Source organism: Trichosurus vulpecula, chromosome 3 (assembly GCF_011100635.1).
Source record: "Trichosurus vulpecula isolate mTriVul1 chromosome 3, mTriVul1.pri, whole genome shotgun sequence".
NCBI classification, from domain to species: domain Eukaryota; kingdom Metazoa; phylum Chordata; class Mammalia; order Diprotodontia; family Phalangeridae; genus Trichosurus; species Trichosurus vulpecula.
Window position 1 is genome coordinate 23,449,750 of NC_050575.1, and position 19,545 is coordinate 23,469,294.

The 19,545-nt window shown below is 36.5% G+C and overlaps 1 protein-coding gene across 1 annotated transcript in view; it reads right to left on the minus strand.

The window, feature by feature from the left end:
- SLC22A5 (solute carrier family 22 member 5) overlaps positions 1 to 19,545 on the minus strand; it is a 62,431-nt gene that overhangs the window by 33,546 nt on the left and 9,340 nt on the right. The window lies entirely within an intron of this gene.

Genomic DNA, 19,545 nt, shown 5'->3' on the forward strand with positions numbered 1-19,545 from the left:
TTCAGTGAGGATTCCAGCACCCGTGATTCTGTCTTCACACACATATGCAAACGTGCATGTACCCAAGTGTACGCCTCATGTTGTTTTGTGTCCACATGTCCCTGGGGATGGGGGAGGCAAAGAAGTGACAACAGGAAGAAGCAGGAAATTCTTAGGGTACTTGGTGTGATATTCAATCCAATGTGCCTGGTCACTAAATGGTTCCAAGAAATATTTTACATGGATATATAATGTGGAATTAAAAAACTACCAGCACATTGGGTTTATTTTTTTTTTCAAACAACACAGTACTCAGACATTCTTGGGGATAGTGGTCAATGTTCTCCTGATCTCTCTCCCTCTCTTGTGGATTGGCATAGCAATGAGCCTTCAGGAAGAAACCAACTAAACAAGCAAACAAAAAAAGAAAATTAGTACTTTCTCCTCCCAGGTTACAAAAAGTTACTTTTTGGTTTGGAGAACAATAGTTTGCCTTCTCTGTGAAAATCAGGCAAAAGATTCCCGCCCCTCCCACCAGGCCCCCCATCCCCACCACAACCCCTGCCTTGAAACAAAGCAGTCTTCCTTTGACCTTTCAGGAAAGGGCTAAATTTCTGGTTCTTAGGGCATTCATCAAAGAGTCCAGCATCAGAGATAGGCATCAGCACATGGCCTATATTCATCTGAAGTTTTTAACAGGGAGTACTGCCAACTCCCAACAAGCAACTGAAAAAAGAAAAAAAAGTCTACCACAGAAACCACCAAGCAACGTAAGAAGGAGCTGGTCTCGAACACTCTGCTGTCTCCAAGTTGGCTGGGTGAAGCCCCCGTTGCTGGTGCCAGGTCTGTTTCCTCATCTCCATCCCTCCCCTTATTCCATGTCTCAGACCTTAGGAAGATCTGAAATGTAATCTGAGGGTTGCCACCCAAGGGTGGTATCTGTACTATCTGTAGTGGTTTGGGCCAACCTAGGGGGTTCTAAGCCTGTTCTTTTTGCTGTTGTTCAGTCGTGTCCGACTCTTTGTGACCCTATTTGGGGTTTTCTTGGCAAGCAGACAGGAGTGATTTGCCATTTTCTTCTCCAGCTGATGAAGAAATCGAAGCAAACAGGGTTAAGTGATTTGCCCAGGTCACACAGCTAGTAAAAATGTCTGAGGCCATATTTGAACTCGGGTCTTCCTGACTCCAGACCTAGCGGTCTACCCGCTGAGTCATCTAGCCGCCCCGAGCCTGTCCTTAGACACAAACATTCAATGTCAACCTAAAAAAGAACTAGTCTACTGTCAAGGCTACACTTTGTCAACACTACATAGGAACCTAGACAGGCTTTACCTACAGCTATTATTGTTGGTGATTCCAAAAGTTTAGAGACTTCTCACTGTCTCAGGGTCAGTGACTAGCCTAATGGTGAGGTTCCCAGGCCTGAGCATAATTTGTACTCCAACCTGTACCATCAAAAGTGGTACAAAAAATTTAAAGCAACATTTGCAAAATATTTTCAAATTGAGCTCTTGGAACACCATCTCCTCCAGCCTGAGCCTTGACCCTGCAAGGAAAATTACAGACAGAATAAAAAAACCAGACAACGGTATGATGAGAAAGACAAGCGATGGCTTCTTCCATTGTGCCGCTGCAGCTACATCATGAAGGCAGGCAGGCGGCACTCAGGGGTCTGTTAGGAGTTGGGGAGCATGCTTGATCACTGGTCCTTTGGAATCATGACAAGTCATTGCATCAATCAGATGGATCATTCATAGTTGTTTTCACAATGTTGGTATATGAATTGGTTCGGCTCACTTTATTCTTCGCCTAAGTTAATACAAGTCTTCCTAGGTTTTTCTGAAACCAGCCCCTTCATAGTTTCTTACTGCACGGTAGTATTCTGTCATACTCAAATACCATAATTTGTTTAGTCATTCCCCATTGATGGGCGCCCCCTAAGTTTCCACATCTTTGCCACTACAAAAAGAGCTGCTTTAAATATTTTTGTACATATGGGTCTTTTTCCTCTTTCTTTGACCTCTTGGGGATATAAGCTTTGTAGTTGTTTTGCTGGGTCAAAAGGTATGCACACTTTAGTAACTCTTTTTTTGGGTTTAAATTGCTTTCCAGAATAGCTGAACCAGTTCACAGCTCTACCAAGAGTGCACAGATGTACCTATTTTCCCACAGCCCCTCCAACACCTGTCATTTTCCTTTTTTGTCACTTTTGCCAATCTAATGGGTGTGAGGTAGAATTTCAGTTACTTTACATTTTTCTAATTACTGAATTTGGAACATTTTTTTCCACCTGGCTATTCATAATTTGTATGTTTTTCTTTGAAAACTGCCTGTTCCTTTTCAGTTGAAGAAATTAAAGCCATCTATAGTCATATGGAAAAGTGCTCTAAATCACTGTTGAGTAGAGAAATGAAAATTAAAACAACTCTGAGGTACCACCTCACACCTATCAGACTGGCTAATATGACAAAAAAGGAAAATGATAAATGTTGGAGAAGATGTGTGAAAACTAGAAGACTAATGCATTGCCAGTGGAGTTGTGAACTGATTTAATCATTCTGGAGAACAATTTGAAACTATACCCAAAGGGCTATAAAACTGTGCATACCCTTTGATCCCACAATACCACTTCTACATCTGTATCCTAAAGAGATTATAAAAAAGGGAAAAGGACCCACACGTACAAAAATATTTATAGCGGCTTTTTGTGGTGGCAAAGAATTAGAAATTGTGGGGATGCCCATCAATTGGGGAATGGTTGAACAAGTTGTGGCATATGAATGTAGTGGAATACTATTGTTCTATTAGCAATAATGAGCAGGCTGATTTCAGAAAAACCTGGAAGGACTTATATGAACTGATGCTGAGTGAAGTAAGCAGAACCAGGAAAACATTGTACACAGTAATGGCAACACGTTGTGATGATCAACTTTGATAGATTTAGCTGTTCTCAGCAATGCAATGATCTAAGACAATTCCAAAAGACTCATGATGGAAAATGCTAGCCACATCCAGAGAAAGAACTATGGAGTCTGAATGCAGATCGAAGTATACTATTTGCTCTCTTTTTTTTCTTTCTCATAGCTTTCCCCTTTTGTTCTGATTCTTCTTTCGAAACATGACTAATGTGGAAATAGGTTTAATGTGATTGTACATGTATAGCCTATAACAGATTGTCTGCTGTCTTGGGGAGGGGGAGGAAGGGGAAAAATTTGAAACTCAAAATCTTAGAAAAGTGAATGTTGAAAACTAAAATTTTTTTTTAAAAAAAAGAACAATAAAAAAAGAAAACTGCCTGTTCATGATCTATAGAGGAATGGCTCATTCTTATAAATTTAAATCAGTTCCTTTTATTTCTGGGAAATAAGACCTTTATTGGAGAAATTTGCTTCCCTCCCAATTTTAGATGCGTTACTTTTGTGCAAAAATTTCACTTTTATGTAATTAAAAATTGTCCATTTTATCTTTCACTATCCTTCTGCACACGGCTATGTATATTACTTGATTGTATAATATTACCTAATTGTTGCTATCTCATTTTTTCCTCTTGGACAATTTGTGTTCGTTCTCTCTCCCTCTCCCTCTCCCTCTCCCTCTCCCTCTCCCTCTCCCTCTCCCTCTCCCTCTCCCTCTCCCTCTCTCTCTCCCTCCCTCCCTTCCCCCCCACCTCCCTCTTTCTCTATCTCCTTCTCTCCTTTTAAAAACGATCTGTCAATTTTATTGGTCTTTAAAAAAACTTGCTTTATTTATCAGCTTAATTTGAAATAATTTTATTGATGCCTTTTTTTGTATATCGCCTTTTCTAAACTTACCCTATCTCTCCTTGACCCAAGTCCAAAAGTAAATCTTTTCTCGTAACAAAGAAAACCAGTTAAGCAAAAAAAAAACCCACTAATAAACCATACCTTCTGCTTACAGAAGAATGATGGGGAAGGAGACTGCCAGTGCAGTCTTTTATACATGATCAGATTTCACTGTATCATATGTTTGGGCTTGTTTTTTTCTTTGCCACAAGAGAGTTCAGTCTGGAAGGGGGGAAGTTTCTTTTATAGTAATGAGTGACAAATAAAAATACATGAAAAAGTACTCTAAATATTATATATGGATATACATTTTATATGTAAATGTGTTCGAAAACAAACAAAAGCAAATGATAAAATAACCCCATAACTAACAATGTATGCAACATTCTGCCTTAGTAGCCTTCTACTTCTCTGTCAAAAGCTGAGGGTTGTTGCACGATCTGTTCTCAGGGACCATCATGGTTTTTTAAAATTACTCTGAGTCTGAATTCCTTTTATCAATATTTACATTGCTTTACTAATTGTGCATATTGTTCTCCTGGTACTGCTTCCTTTACTCTTCATCAGTTCATACAGACCTTCCCATATTGTTCTGCATTCTTCATATTTAACATTTGTTTACTAATATTTTGATTATTGTTTCTTTTCCTACTTTCCTTTGGTTACTCTTTTGTTTTATCTCCCTAATGTCATTAACATGTACATATTTCATTTTTCTCTCATTAGGAAAGGATTAGGATCATGACTTTACCTCTGGGAACAAATTTGGCCATATCTCAATTTTCCTCATTTCCTTTTGTAATTATGTTCTTGTTATTTAATTCTAATTTTATTGGATTGTTTCAGAAATGGTGTGTGAATGTTCTGCCTTTCTCTATTTGCTAAGAGCATTTTTGAATATATGACCATTTTCTGTGAAAGATCTATGAGCGCTTGGAGTAAAAAAGTATATTCCTTACTTTTTTCCATTTTGTTCTCTCCAGATACCTGTTGATTCCAACTGTTGGTTTTTTTAAAGCTCAATCCTACTTTATTAAAATAAAAAAATAATAAATGACTTGCAGTCTATTCAAAGGCAATTTGCTGCCTGTTACAATGAGTAAGGTATTTAATTACTTGGTTCAAATCATTTTATGGAAATATTGTAATTGAAATGAAAATGTTGATTTATTTTTGCTGCAGGTTTACTGCAGAGCATTTTGACTTTCTTTGTTGTTGTTACATTTTACGTTCAGAACTGTCTCCCTCCCTCCCCATACCATGCTACAGAAGGCCATCATTTGACATAGATATCTAAATACATGTAAAACCACGCTATGCATACTTCTAGTCATGAGCTCTTTCTCCGGAGGTGGGCAGTGTCTTCCTTCATAGGTCCTTTCTAGTTGACCTGAGTATTTATATTGGTGTTATAGTATACCACGTTCTCTCATTCCACTCTTCATTATTTCATGCAAGTCTTTGAACATTTTTCTAAAATCGGCCGGCTCATCATTTCATACAGTACAGTAGCATTCCATCACAACCACATACCACAACCTGTTTAGCCATTCCCCAATGGAGGGGCATCCCCCTCAATTTCCAGTTCTCTGCCACAACAAAGAGAGCTGCTATAAACATTTTAGAACATATAGGTTCTCTTCCTTTTTCCCTGATCACCTTGGGAAACAGATCTAATAGTAGTATTGCAGGGTCAAAGGGCATGCAGTTTTATAACTGTTTGAGCATAATCCCAGATTGATCTCCAAAACTGTTGGCTCAGTTCTACCAACAGTGTATTAGTGTCCCTATTTTTCCACATCCCCTCCAACATTTATCATTTCCTCCTTCTATCATTTTAGCCAATCCAATAGTGTATGATATCTTAAAGTTGTTTTAATTGGCATTTTTCTAATCCAGAATGATTTAGAGCATTTTTTCATATGTCTATATGTAATTTTGATTTCTTCATTGAAAAACTGCCTATAGGGGCAGCTAGGTAGCACAGTGAATAGAGCACTGGCCCTGGAGTCAGGAGGTCCTGAGTTCAAATCCGGCCTCAGATACTTGACACTTACCAGCTGTGTGACTTTGGGCAAGTCACTTAACCCCAATTGCCTTGCCTCCCCCCTCAAAAAAAAGAAGGAAAAATTGCCTGTTAATATTGTTTGACCACTTACCAACTGGGGAATGACTCATAGTCTTATAAATTTGATGACATTCTCTATATATTTGAGATATGAGAACTTTATATAAGAAACTATAAAATTCCGCCCCCCCCCACCAATTTTCAGCTTTTCTTCTAATCTGGCTAAGTTGGTTTTATTTGTACAAACCTTTTAAAATTCACTGTAATCAAAATTATCCATTTTACATCTCATAGTGCTCTCTTTCTCTCATTAATTTGTAAATTCTTCTCCTATCCATAAGTCTGATAGGTAATATGGTCCATGTTTTTCTCATTTTCTTATGCTAGCTTCCTTTAAATTTAGGTCACGTATCCATTTTGACCTTATCTTGGTGAATGGTGTATGATATTGGTCTATACATAATTTCTACCAGACTGCTTTCTAGTTTTCCCAACAATTTTTACCAAATGATGAATTCTTATCCCCCAAACTTAAGTCTTTACATTGTCAAATACAAGGTTACTATAATGGTTTACTACTGTGTATTGTATGTCTATTTTATTCCACCGATCCACCTTTCTATTTCTTAGCCAGTACCAGATAGTTTTGATAATTACTGCCTTCTAATAAAGTTTAAGATGTGGTACTGCCAAATCTCCTTCCTTTACATTCCCCACCCTCCCTTCACTAATTTCTTGATATTCTTGACCTTTTGTTCTTCCACATGAATTCTGTTATTTTTTTTCTAGCTTAATAAAATAATATTTTGGTAATTTAATTGGGATGGCATTGAGTAAGTACAGTAAGTAGAACTGTCTATTATATTGGCTCACCTACCCATGAACAATTAATATTTCTCCAGTTATTTAAATCTCACTTTATTTGTATAAAGAGTATTTTATAATCATGTTCATGTAGTTCCTGGGTTTGTCTTGGCAGCTATACTCCCAGCTATTTTATACTTTCTACAGTTATTTTAAAATGCGGTGTCTCTTACTTTCTCTTCTTGTAGGGTTTTGTTGGTGATAACTTATATGGGTTTATTTTATATTCTGCTACTTTGCTAAAATTATTCATTGTTTCAACTAACATTTTAGTTTAATCTCTAGGATGTTTTATTTAGGATTTTTGCATTCATATTCATTGAAGACATTGGTCTATAATTTTCTTTCTCTGCTTCTGCTCTTCCTGGTTTAGGTATCAGCACCATATTTGTTTTATAAAAGGAGTTTGGTAGGACTCCTTTGCCTGTTATTCCAAATAACTTAAAATGTTTGGTAGAATTCACTTTTAAATCCATCTGGTCCTGATACTTTTTTCTTAGGAAGCTCATTTATGGCCTGTTCAATTTCTTCTTCTAAAATAGATTTATTTAGTTATTCTAATTCCTCTTCTGTTAATCTAGGCAGTTTATAGTTTTGTAAGTATTCTTCAATTTCACTTAAATTGTTAAGTTTATTGGCATATAAATGGTCAAAATAACTCCCAATAATTACTTTGATTTCATCTTCAATAGTGGTATACTTGCTCTTTTCATTTTTGATACTAGCAAGCTGGTTCTCCCCTCTTTTGAAAATCATATTAATTAGTGATCTATTTTATTGTCTTTTCATAAAACCAACTCCTGGTTTTATTCATTAATTTAATGGACTTTTTAACATTCAATTTTATTAATCTCACCTTTAGTTTTTAGGATTTCCAATTTAGGGTTTAATTGGGGACTTTAAATTTATTCTTTTTCTAGTTTTTTAAATTACATACCCAATTCATTGGTTTGCTTTTTCTCTATTTTACTGACATAAGTATTTAGAGATATAAATTTTCCTTTGATTACTGCTTTTGCTGCATCCTATAAGTTTTGGTATGTTGTCTCATTATTTCCATTCTCTTTAATAAAATTATTTATTGTTTCTATTACTTGTTCTTTAACCCACTCATTCTTAAGATTAGGTTATTTAGTCTCCAATTCATTTTTAATCTGTTTCCATGATCCCTTATTGAATAAAATTTTTATTGCATTATGATCTGAAAAGGATGCATTTAATATTTCTGCATTTAACTATAAAGTTTTCATCTCTAATAGTCAATTTTTGTAAAAGTACCATATGCCACTTAGAAAAAGCTTTATTCTTTTCTATTCCCATTCAATTCTCTTCAGATATCTATCATACCTAAGATTCTACACATCTCCCTGACTTCTTTCTTATTTATTTTTTGGTTAGATTTATCTAGTTCTGACAGGGAAAGGTTGAAGTGCCCCACTATTATAGTTTTGCTGTCTATTTCCACCTGTAATTCATTTAGATTTTCCTTTAAAAATTTGGATGCTATAGCATTTGGTGTATATAGGCTTAGTATTGATATTACTTCATTATCTGTGATACCTGATACGATGTGATCATATTGTAGTTTCCCTGTTTATCTTTGTTTTAACTTTAACTCTGTCTGAAATCACAATTGCTACCCCTGCTTTTTGTGCATCAGCTGAATCATAATAAATTCTACTCCAGCCCTTTATTTTTACTCTACATGTGGAGTAAAAACATGCTACATTTTAAAATATGTTTCTTGTAAACAACATACTGTTGAATTCTGTTTTTTAATCCATTCTGCTGTTTCCATTTTATGGGTGAATTCATCCCATTCACATTCAAAGTTATAATTACCAGTTGTGCATTTCCCTCCATCCTATTTTTCTTCACTGTTTATCATTTCCCTCTCTTTTTACCCTCTCTTTCCTCAATGTCTAATTTACTTCTAACCATTGCCTCTCTAATTCTCACCCTTTCTAAGAATCCCTTTCTTATCCTCTCCCCTTACCTTCTTATTCCTTAGATGTTATTCCCTCTTTAACCCTGTTCTCATGAGAATAAGGTTCTACTACTATCAGTCTTCTACTTCCTCCTGCCTCCACTGTAACAGTGCTTCCACTCATGCGTGTTTGTATAAGTGCTCCATTTTACCTCTCCCTATCCAACTTTATTTTTTAGAATCGCATATAAGGAGTAAATAGTTTGACCTTACTAAATCCCTTAAAATTGGTCTTTAATGTTTACCTTGCTATGTTTCTCCTGATTTGTGTAGGTCAAGTTTTCCATTCAGTTCTGGTCTTTTCCTCACAAATACCTGAAAGACCTTTAATTCATTAAATATTCTTTTCAAAAACCCCTTTTTTTAAAACCATGCAGGATTATACACAGCTTTGCTGGGTAAGTTATTCTTGTTTGCAAACTCAGCTTCTTTGCTCTTTGGGATATAATGTTTCATGCCCTTCAGTCTTTTAATGTAGAAGATGCTAAATCTTGTGTTATCCTGCCTGTAGCTGCACAGTATTTAAATTTGTTTTTTTTTTTCTAGTTGCTCCTTAGCCTGGAAGCTTTGAAACTTAGCTATAATGTTCCTGTGAGTTTTCATCTTGGCAATTCCTCTTTTGGGTAGTGATCAGGGGATTTTTTCAATTTCTGTTTCACCTTCTAGTTCTAAAACTTTGGGGCAATTTTCCTTAATAATTTCTTGAAGTATAGTACCGACTCTTCTTGATCATAACTTTCAGGTAGTCCAAAAATTCTTATATTGTCTCTCCTTAATCTGTTCTCCAGATCAGTTGTTCTTCTAATGAGATGTTTCACATTCTTTTCATTCTTTTGATTTTGTTTTATTATTTCTTGGTATTGTATGAAGTCTTGTCCAATTCTAATTTTTAAGGAATTATTTTCTTTTGTAAATTTTAAAATCTTTTCCTACTTCATTGACTTTCTCTTTCTTAATTTTCTTTCCTTACTCTTATTTTTTTCTCTAATTTTTCCTCAACCTCTCTTATTTGATTTTTAAGGTCCTTTTTTACAGTCTTCCAAGAACTCTTTTTAGTTACGATCATTTTACTTTTTTCTTTGAAGTAGAAGTAGGTGTTTTAACTTCACTGTGTTCTTCTGAGTTTGAACTCAGATCCTCTCTATTGCCATAGTGGCTATCTATGGCTGGGTTCTGTTTCTTTTTCTTACTTGTTTTAAGTGGCTTATTTCTTGGCTTTTAACTTTATGTTAGAGCTGGGCTCTAGTCCCAAGGGATAATGTCTCAGGCTTCTGTTTTTTGTGTGTTGTTATTTTCTGAGCTCTATCTGGGGGCCTGATGTCAGGTACTCCTCTCCACCCTTAAGTCACAACCAGGGCCCCCCATCAACACTGTCACTGCAAGTGCTCTTGCTCCCTGCAGTCCCTCCCATGGCTGCAAGCTTCAGCTCAACCCTCTGCACAAGAACCAAAACCAGGGACTCCATTCTCTTGCAGGTGACCACTACCAGCAGAGCCCCTGCTGCCCTTCTGCAATTGCACTCATTGGTGCGTGCTCACTCTTCCTTGACCACAGCTATAGCCTCACACCATGTGTTCTGCACGCAAGGACCTCAAGCCAGCTGTAATTTTCCCCTGATCAGTGGGGCTAAAGTTCCTGAAGTTGGGGCTACTCCCCGCCCCCCAACACATACACAGCTGCCCCCAGGGCTTGTTGTTGGCTGATTCAGCGGTATCTTCCCAGAGATATCTGCACTTTGATCAGGCCAGACTACCATCTAGGGAGGTCAGGTCTTTCCAAACTTCCTCCCAAGTTGTCTTAAGCAGACAACTGCTTTACCCCAACTTTTAATTATTTCTGCTGCTCAAAGTTCACTTTGAGGCATTATTTTAAATGGTTTGTGCGGGAAGTTTGGGAGACTCAGGTAATTTCTTGACTTATTCCACTATCTTCCCAGAATCCTTCCCTGATTTCAACTTGTTAAGTAAACCTTTTCTGGTCTGTGATTCCTTTTTTATCTTTTTGCTTGATCTTCTAATATTACTAAATTTGTTTCCTCTTTCAATAGTCATTTTAATGCATTTAATTCTTGTTATTTGAGGACATATGTTTAACATTTGGTTTTTTTTAATTATTTACTTTTAAATATGATTTAATCCTTGCCTCTCCTTTAAGCTTTCTAGTTACATAAAGTTCAATGTTACCACTGATCTTCCTGCCTTTCTTGAACTGGCTGTGCATGTTATATTTTTGTCCAGTGTATAAGTTTCAAGATGTCTGAATCTTTTTGCACTGCATTGTATTTCTTGTAAGCAACATATTGTTGAGTTTTGATTTTTTTAAAAATTCAATTTTTTTTCTAATTTCAAATTCTTTGCTTCCATCCTCTCCCTGCCCCACCTATTAAGAAGGCAAGAAAAACAAAACCCATCACAAATATGCATTGCCATGCAAAATGAATTTCCATATTAGCTAGGTTCTCCCCTCCCCCTCAAAAAAGCAAGAAAAAGAGAAAAAAATATGCTTCAATCTGTATTTGGAGTCCATTAGTTCTCTATCTGGAGGCGGATAGTATTTTTCATCACAAGTCCTCCAAATTGTGGTTGGTCATTGTGTTGATTAGAATTATTAAGTCTTGGGTCACACAGCCATGTCAGAGCCAGATTAAAATTAATTTAAGGAGAAATAATTATGTCTTCCATACTATGAAGTCTAGAATGGTCCAGACTCAAACTTCTAAAAGTTGTCTATGTGGATAAGTAATAAGAAAGAATAAGGCTAAGATCACCCCTTGTGTATATAGTTCTTTACCTACTTATATTTCACAAAAGAAAAGTCAATAGAATGGATCCATCCATGGGATGGATCTTTAGACCATCAGAACATCAGCCTTACCTCTATCCCAATTCTATAAGATAGGACACTAATTCTACTAACTATATCATGAACTTTCCAACATCCTAATTTTGGGTATTGCACAAATTTCATAGGTGGCTTTATAAATAACTATAATATCCCCTCAGATTCAAGTTCACCATGAAATCTTGGCTAACAGCATTGAAGACTTTAGAAAAACTGATTAATCTCAAAGGCAAGTCTTGACACAGGTGTAGGGAGAGTGTAGGTGGTTCCATAGAAGACTCACAGGTAAGATATGAAATGTTGCACACTGTCCAATAAGAATTACTCCCTTGAGATGATAAAGGTATGTCTATGTATGTATACGTATATACAAGCATATATACACATATATGTGTGTGTATATATATATATATATATATATATATATATATATATATATATATATATATATATACACACACACACACACATTTTTTTAATCTTCCCTAGGACAAAAGAGCCCTATTGCTATAGGACTACCTGGTAGCAATAGATTAGACAAAATTGGGCCTCTCTTCTCTGATATTATCTGAGATTCAGTATTTGTAAGAAAAGAGCTTTAGTCCATGAGCTCTGTGAGCTAGATATAATTCCAATTTGAAAAGAGAGGATCTAGTGGATATGGCATTGTTTGAATTTACATATGGTCTGAAAATATTCATGATTTTAGTGGCTCTATAAAAATGGTGAGAAATTAGATGGATTCTTCCAGATCAGCAGTTCTCAGTGTGGTCTGCTGACCTCAGGGGGTCCTCAAGACCTTTTAACAGGGTCTGAGGGTTCAAGATCACTTTCATAACAATACTAAGATGTTATTTGCCTATTAAAATACTCCTCTGTTTTCCAAATACATATCTGTGTGGAGATGGATTATCTTCACGAACTTCAACCAAAACAGAATATCACAGCAGATTGAATGCAAAAACGGGTATAAGAATCCAGCTGTCTTCTATAAGGATGGACATCAATAGAGAAATTTACCAAAAAAAGAAGAAAAACACAATACCACTACTCCAATAATTTTTTTATTTTGGAAAATATTATTTTTAATAAAACATGTTATATTAATGTGTGATGAGCTCATTATTATTTGAATGGATTAACAAATGTCTTAATTTTTACCCCCTCAAAAAAGAATTATTAAGTATTTCGTAGTTGATTATCTTTACAATATTACTATTACTATGTAAATTGTTCTCCTGTTTCTGCTTACTTCACTTTGCATGAGTTCATACAAGTCTGCCCAAGTTTTTCTGAAATTATACCCTTCATCATTTCTTAGAGAACAATAGAATTCCATCATATTTATATATCATAATTTGTTCAGCTGTTCCATAATGGATGAGCGTCCCTTTAGTTTCCAATTCTTTGCCACTACAAAAAGTGCTGCTATAAATATTTTTGTACATATGGATCCTTTTCCTCTTTCTTTGATTTCTTTGGGGTATAGATATAGTACCAGTATCTCTGGGCCAAAGGGTTTTTACCTAGTTTAATAGCTTTTGAGGGTAAATTACCTTCTAGAATGGTTGGACTAATTCACTAATGCACCAACAATGCATTAGTATACCTATTTTTCCACATCCCCTCCAGCATTTGTCATTTTGCTTTGTTGTCATCATAGCCAGTCTATGGGGTGTGAGGTGATATCTCAGGATTGGTGTAATTTGCATTTCTCTAAGTGTTAGTGATTTAGAACCTTTTTTTAATATGGCTACTGATAGTTTAGATTTCTTTCTCAGAAAACTACCTATTCACACCTTTTGATCACTTGTCATTTGGAGAATGGCTCTTAATCTTGTAAATATGAGTCCACTGACTATATATTTTAGAAATGAGACCTTTATTAAAGAAATTTCCTGCAAAGACCTCCCATTTCCAACTTTTTGTCTAATTTTAGCTGCATTGATATTGTTTGTACAAAACCTTTTAAACTTTATGTAATTCAAAATTATGTGTTTTGCCTCCTGTTATCCTATCTATCACTTGTTTGGTCATGAACCCTTCCCCTATCCATAGATCTGACAGGTCATTTCTTCCATGCTCTGCTAATTTCCTTATGATGTCATCCTTTATGGCTATATCATTACCCATTTTGAGCTCATCTTGGTGTACAATGGGAGTTACTGTTCTATTTTTAGTTTCTGCCAGACTAGTTTCCAGTTTTCCCAACAATTTTTGTCAAATAGTGAGTTCCTGCCCCAATAGTTGGGATCTTTGGGTTTATCAAACACTACATTACTGTGTTATTTACTTCTGAATATTATGTACCTAATCTGTTCCAATGACCAACTGTTCTATTTCTTATCCAGTACCAAATTGTTCTGAAGATTACTGCTGTGTAGTATAGTTTGATATTTGGTACTGCTAGGCCCCCTTCCTTTGCATGTTTTTTCCCATTGATATTCTTGACCTTTGGTTCTTCCAGATGAATTTTTTTCTAGCTCTGGAAAGTAAATGTTTGAGAGGTTGGTATGACACTGAATAAGTAAATTAATTTAGATAGTATTGTCATTTTTATTATGTTGGCTTGGCCTACCCATAAGCAACTAATTTTTCTCCAGTTAATTAGATCTGTCCTTATTTGTATGAAGTGCTTCATTACTGTGTTCATATAGTTCCTGTGTGTGTCTTGGCAGATGGATTCCCAAGTATTTTATATTGTCTATAGTTATTTTAAATGGAATTTCTCTAACTCATCCTGCTGGGTTTTGTTGGTATTACACAGAAATGCTGATGATTTGTGTGACAATTTCTTTAAATCTTGTAACTTAGCTGAAGGTGTTGTTTGATTAGTTTTTTAGTTGCCTCTCTACGGTTTTCTAAGTAAACCATCATTTCACTTTTGCTTTTTTAATCTAAATCATAACTTTTTATTTTTACCGGAAGAATTTAGCTCACTCATATTTAGTGGTATAAATGTGAGGATTGATTTGCTTTGTAATTTTGAGGAGCATAACCTTTTTAATGCTTCTAATTCTAAGTATATTGAAAGTTATCTTAATTAAACCAAGCTATCTTAGGTTAATATTATTAAAAATCTATATTTACCTGAAGTTTGATTCCTTTTTATTAAGGACTGAAGGGTTGCTTGTAGGCTCACTATTCTTTACCCTTATTCCTTATCAAAAACGAATAAATTTTTATTCATTTTTCTGAGATGTAATATACAAAATAATAGAATCTTAGAGTTGAAAGGGCCTTTTTCAACTAGCAAGTCTAACCTGTACCTAAAAATCTCCTCTATAACATCCCTAACATATGGTCATCCAACCTTCACTGAAGATGACATCTTTTAAGACAGCTCATTACACTTTAAAAAAAAATTAATTTTCTGGGGCAGCTAGGTGGTGCAGTGAGTAGAGTACTGGCCCTGGAGTCAGGGGGACCTGAGTTCAAATGTGGCCTCAGACACTTGACACACCAGCTGTGTAACCTTGGACAAGTCACTTAATCCCAATTGCCATGCCTTCCTCCCTAAAAATAAAACAAAATTAATTTTCCATATTCATTTTTTAAAACTTTAAGCTCCAAATTAGTGCACTCCACTTTGGGATAGTTTCTATGTTTGATGATTTACTTTTCTTAAAAAACAAACTACATTAAAACATTAAGATAAAACACAACTTAAAACATCTTAGTACTTCTTTTTGTATCTTGTGTCTCACAAAAAATCGAACAGGCTTTGGAAACCTTTTGGATAGGCCAACACTTGGAGATGCTGCTTCACATCTGACTGTGAGTTTCTTTTAAAGTATAGGCTTTCTGTCAACACATTATTTGAAAGCTTGACGTTAAGTATCTTTCTTCTGCAAATGTTTAAATTTGCTGGGAAGGTGATCTGTAGGATCACAGGATTTATAGCTTGAGGAACTCAGCAATAATTTAGTTTTAATCCTTTCATTCTCATAAAGAAACAGGTCCATAGAGGTTAAAAAACTTGCCAAGATCACAGCCACAGAATAGAGATTCAAACTCAGGTTCTCTGACACCAAATCTATTGCTCCTCCCATTATACCATACTTCCTGAGACCCATTCCCCACCCCACCCCCCCTTCAACCTTGTGTATGTTTTGGTTTATCTGCCGTCTTGTTTTCACCATTTCTTTTGCATAGGCTGGCATTAGTATACTGGTATCTTTTCATGTCAATTCATGTTTGAGGCTTAAAGGATCTTTTCCTTAAATTTTCCTTAAAGGATCATGTATCTTGAGTTCAGTTTGTTTTTTCTTGATCTTTTTTGTTGATTTTTTCTGACTGAAGACACTACTGTTTTAGGAAACTGTCCTCAACTACTTCTTTAACTATAGTGTCCTAGTTTTTCCCCTTCTTGGTGGTCCTTGGGTTTGTTTTTTAATCCTATCTTTAAGATTGGTCATTATTTATCTTGTGAATTACTTTTAAATTCTGAGATTTCTTTTCCCCATCCCCAATCTGTTTATGCTGTCAGGTGTTTTTCGCCTCACAGCATAAATTCTGCTTTTTGTTACATTCAGGGAAGGTTTTATTTTCTCCATGTTGCTTGCCAGTCTCATAAATTCTTCATCTCCTATATCTCAGGTGAAGAATTCATGTCATTCTTCAATTCTTTCAGTATAGCTGTTATCCATTCTATTTATCTTCCCAAATTTCTTTATTAATATCTTTGGCTGTGCCACTATCCTTCACCATAGCATTGTCCCTCAGTTCTCTGATGTTGTAGATGTTTTAAAATGACACCTGACTTTTCCTTGATTTTGCCCACTATCTTTTAGGTTTCTTTTATTTTTCTTTGTCCTGTCATGTTCTTCTGGGACGTCTATGATCCTTAGGTCTTCTATATGTCCTATCTTTGAGAACAGTATGTTTTGCTTACATTGTGAGTATATTTTCTTTTAATGTTGTTTTCTTTTCTTCTTCTAAATTTTCCTTCACTTCTATATTCTCAACCTATTGTTTTCTCTTGTTTTTCTGCTGAGATTTGCCATTACAAATTCCAGTTTTTCCATTCTGCTCATCATTTTTGCTATGCAGGCCATAAATTCTGCTATCATGATTGTCATTTCTCTTTTAAACCAGTGAGAAGCAGCTTCTTATCAAGTGCTGGATCATTTTCCTTTGTTTTACAATATTTATTCAATAGATGCCTGAACCCATTTACTAGATCTGGAGGGCATATTTCTTTCTGCTGTTAAGGTTTTTTCCTGTTGATCCATCTGCTTTTGTTCAAGGTCTTTGAGCTTACTTCTTTTTTTTTTTTTTTTTATTTAATGCAATTTATTTATTTAACATATTTGGTTTTCAGCATTGATTTTCACAACAGTTTGAATTACAAATTTTCTCCCCATTTCTGCCCTCCCCCCCACTCCAAGATGGCGTATATTCTGGTTGCCCTGTTCCCCAGTCAGCCCTCCCCTCTATCACCCCCCTCCCCTCTCATCCCCTTTTCCCTTCCTTTCTTGTAGGGCAAGATAAATTTCTACGCCCCATTGCCTGTGTATCTTATTTTTTAGTTGCATACAAAAACTTTTTTTGTTTTTGAACATCTGATTTTAAAACTTTGAGTTCCAAATTCCCTTCCCTCTTCCCTTCCCACCCACCCTCCCTAAGAAGTTGAGCAATTCAACCTAGGCCACACATGTATTATTATGTATAACCCTTCCACAATATTCATGTTGTGAAAGGCTAACTACATTTTGCTCCTTCCCAACCCATCCCGCTTTATTGAATTTTCTTCCTTGACCCTGTCCCCTTTCCAAAGTGTTTGTTTTGATTACCTCCACCCCCATCTGCCCTCCACTCCATCATCCCCCTGCCTTTTATTTTTTTTTTTATCTTCCTCCCTTTTCTTTCCTGTGGGGTAAGATACCCAACTGAGTATGTATGGTATTCCCCCTCAGGCCAAATCTGATGAGAGCAAGGTTCACTCATTCCCCCCTCACCTGCCCACTCCCCTCCTCTCCTAGAACTGCTTCCTCTTGCCACCTTTATGGGAGATAATCCACCCCATTCTATCTCTCCCTATCTCCCTCTCTCAGTAAGTTACTCTCTCATCTCTTAATTTCATTTTATTTCTTTTAGCTATCTTCCCTTCATCCTCAACTCACCCTGTGTCTGCTCTCTTTCTTTTACATATATATATATATACACATACATACACATACACATAAATACATGCATACATACACATTCACTTATATATATACATAAACATATATATATGCATATATATATATGCATATTCCCTTCAACTACCCTAATACTGAGGTCTCATGAATCATACTCATCATCTTTCCATGTAGGAATGTAAACAAAACAGTTCAACTTTAGTAAGTCCCTTGCAATTTCCGTTTCTTGATTACCTTTTCATGCTTCTCTTGATTCTTGTGTTTGAAAGTCAAATTTTCTATTCAGTTCTGGTCTTTTCACTGAGAAAGCTTGAAAGTCCTCTATTTTATTGAAAGTCCATATTTTGCCTTGGAACATGATACTCAGTTTTGCTGGGTAGGTGATTCTAGGTTTTAATCCTAGCTCCATTGACCTCCGGAATATCGCATTCCAAGCCCTTCGATCTCTTAATGTAGAAGCTGCCAGGTCTTGGGTTATTCTGATTGGGTTTCCACAATATTCAAATTGTTTCTTTCTGGCTGCTTGCAGTATTTTCTCCTTGATCTGGGAGCTCTGGAATTTGGCAACAATATTCCTAGGAGATTTCTTTTTGGGATCTATTTGCGGAGGCGATCGATGGATTCTTTCAATTTCTATTTTGCCCTGTGGCTCTAGAATATCAGGGCAGTTCTCCTTGATAATTTCCTGAAAGATGGTATCTAGGCTCTTTTTTTGATCACGGCTTTCAGGTAGTCCAATAATTTTTAAATTATCTCTCCTGGATCTATTTTCCAGGTCAGTGGTTTTTCCAAGGAGATATTTCACATTGTCTTCCATTTTTTCATTCCTCTGGTTCTGTTTTATAATATCCTGATTTCTCATAAAGTCACTAGCTTCCACTTGCTCCAATCTAATTTTTAAAGTAGTATTTTCTTCAGTGGTCTTTTGGACCTCCTTTTCCATTTGGCTAATTCTGCCTTTCAAGGAATTCTTCTCCTCATTGGCTTTTTGGAGCTCTTTTGCCATTTGAGTTAGTCTATTTTGTAAGGTGTTGTTTTCTTCAGTGTATTTTTCAGTATTTTTTTGGGTCTCCTTTAGCAAGTCATTGACTTGTTTTTCATGGCTTTCTCGCATCCTTCTTATTTCTCTTTCCAATTTTTCCTCTACTTCTCTAACTTGCTTTTCCAAATCCTTTTTGAGTTCTTCTATGGTCTGGGGCCAGTTCATGTTTTTCTTGGAGGCTTTGGTTGTAGGCTCTATGACTTTGCTGTCTTCTTTAGGCTGTATGTTTTGGTCTTCTTTGTCACCAAAGAAAGAATCCAAAGTCTGAGACTGAATCTGGGCGCGTTTTCGCGTCCTGGCCATATTCCCAACCAACTAACTTGACCCTTGAGTTTTTCAGTGGGGTATGACTGCTTGTAGATTACAGAGTTCTATGTTCTACGTTTGGGGGGGAGGTGCCAGCTCTGTCAGAGCCGCACTCCTCCTTCCCCAAGGGCCCCCAGTCCAGACTGGGCTCAGATCTTCGGCAGGCTGTGCACCCCTGCTGTGATCCGCCACTTAATTCCCCCCACCAGGTGGGCCTGGAGCCGGAAGTAACAACAGCTGTAGCTGCCCCACCTCCGCTGCCCCCGGGGCTGGAAGCCGAACCGCGAACTCCTTCCACTCCCGCAGCTTTTCCCACTAACCTTCTCCGCAGTCTTTGGTGTTTGTGGGTCGAGGGGTCTGGTAACTGCTCACGTATTCAGGGCGCTAGGGCCCCCTCCGCCCGGCCTCTGGTCTGGATCGTCCACGCCGCTCAGGCTGGGCTCTGCTCCACTCCGTTCCCAGCTCCCAGCTCCCAGCTCCGTGTGGAATAGAGCTCACCCAGAGACCAT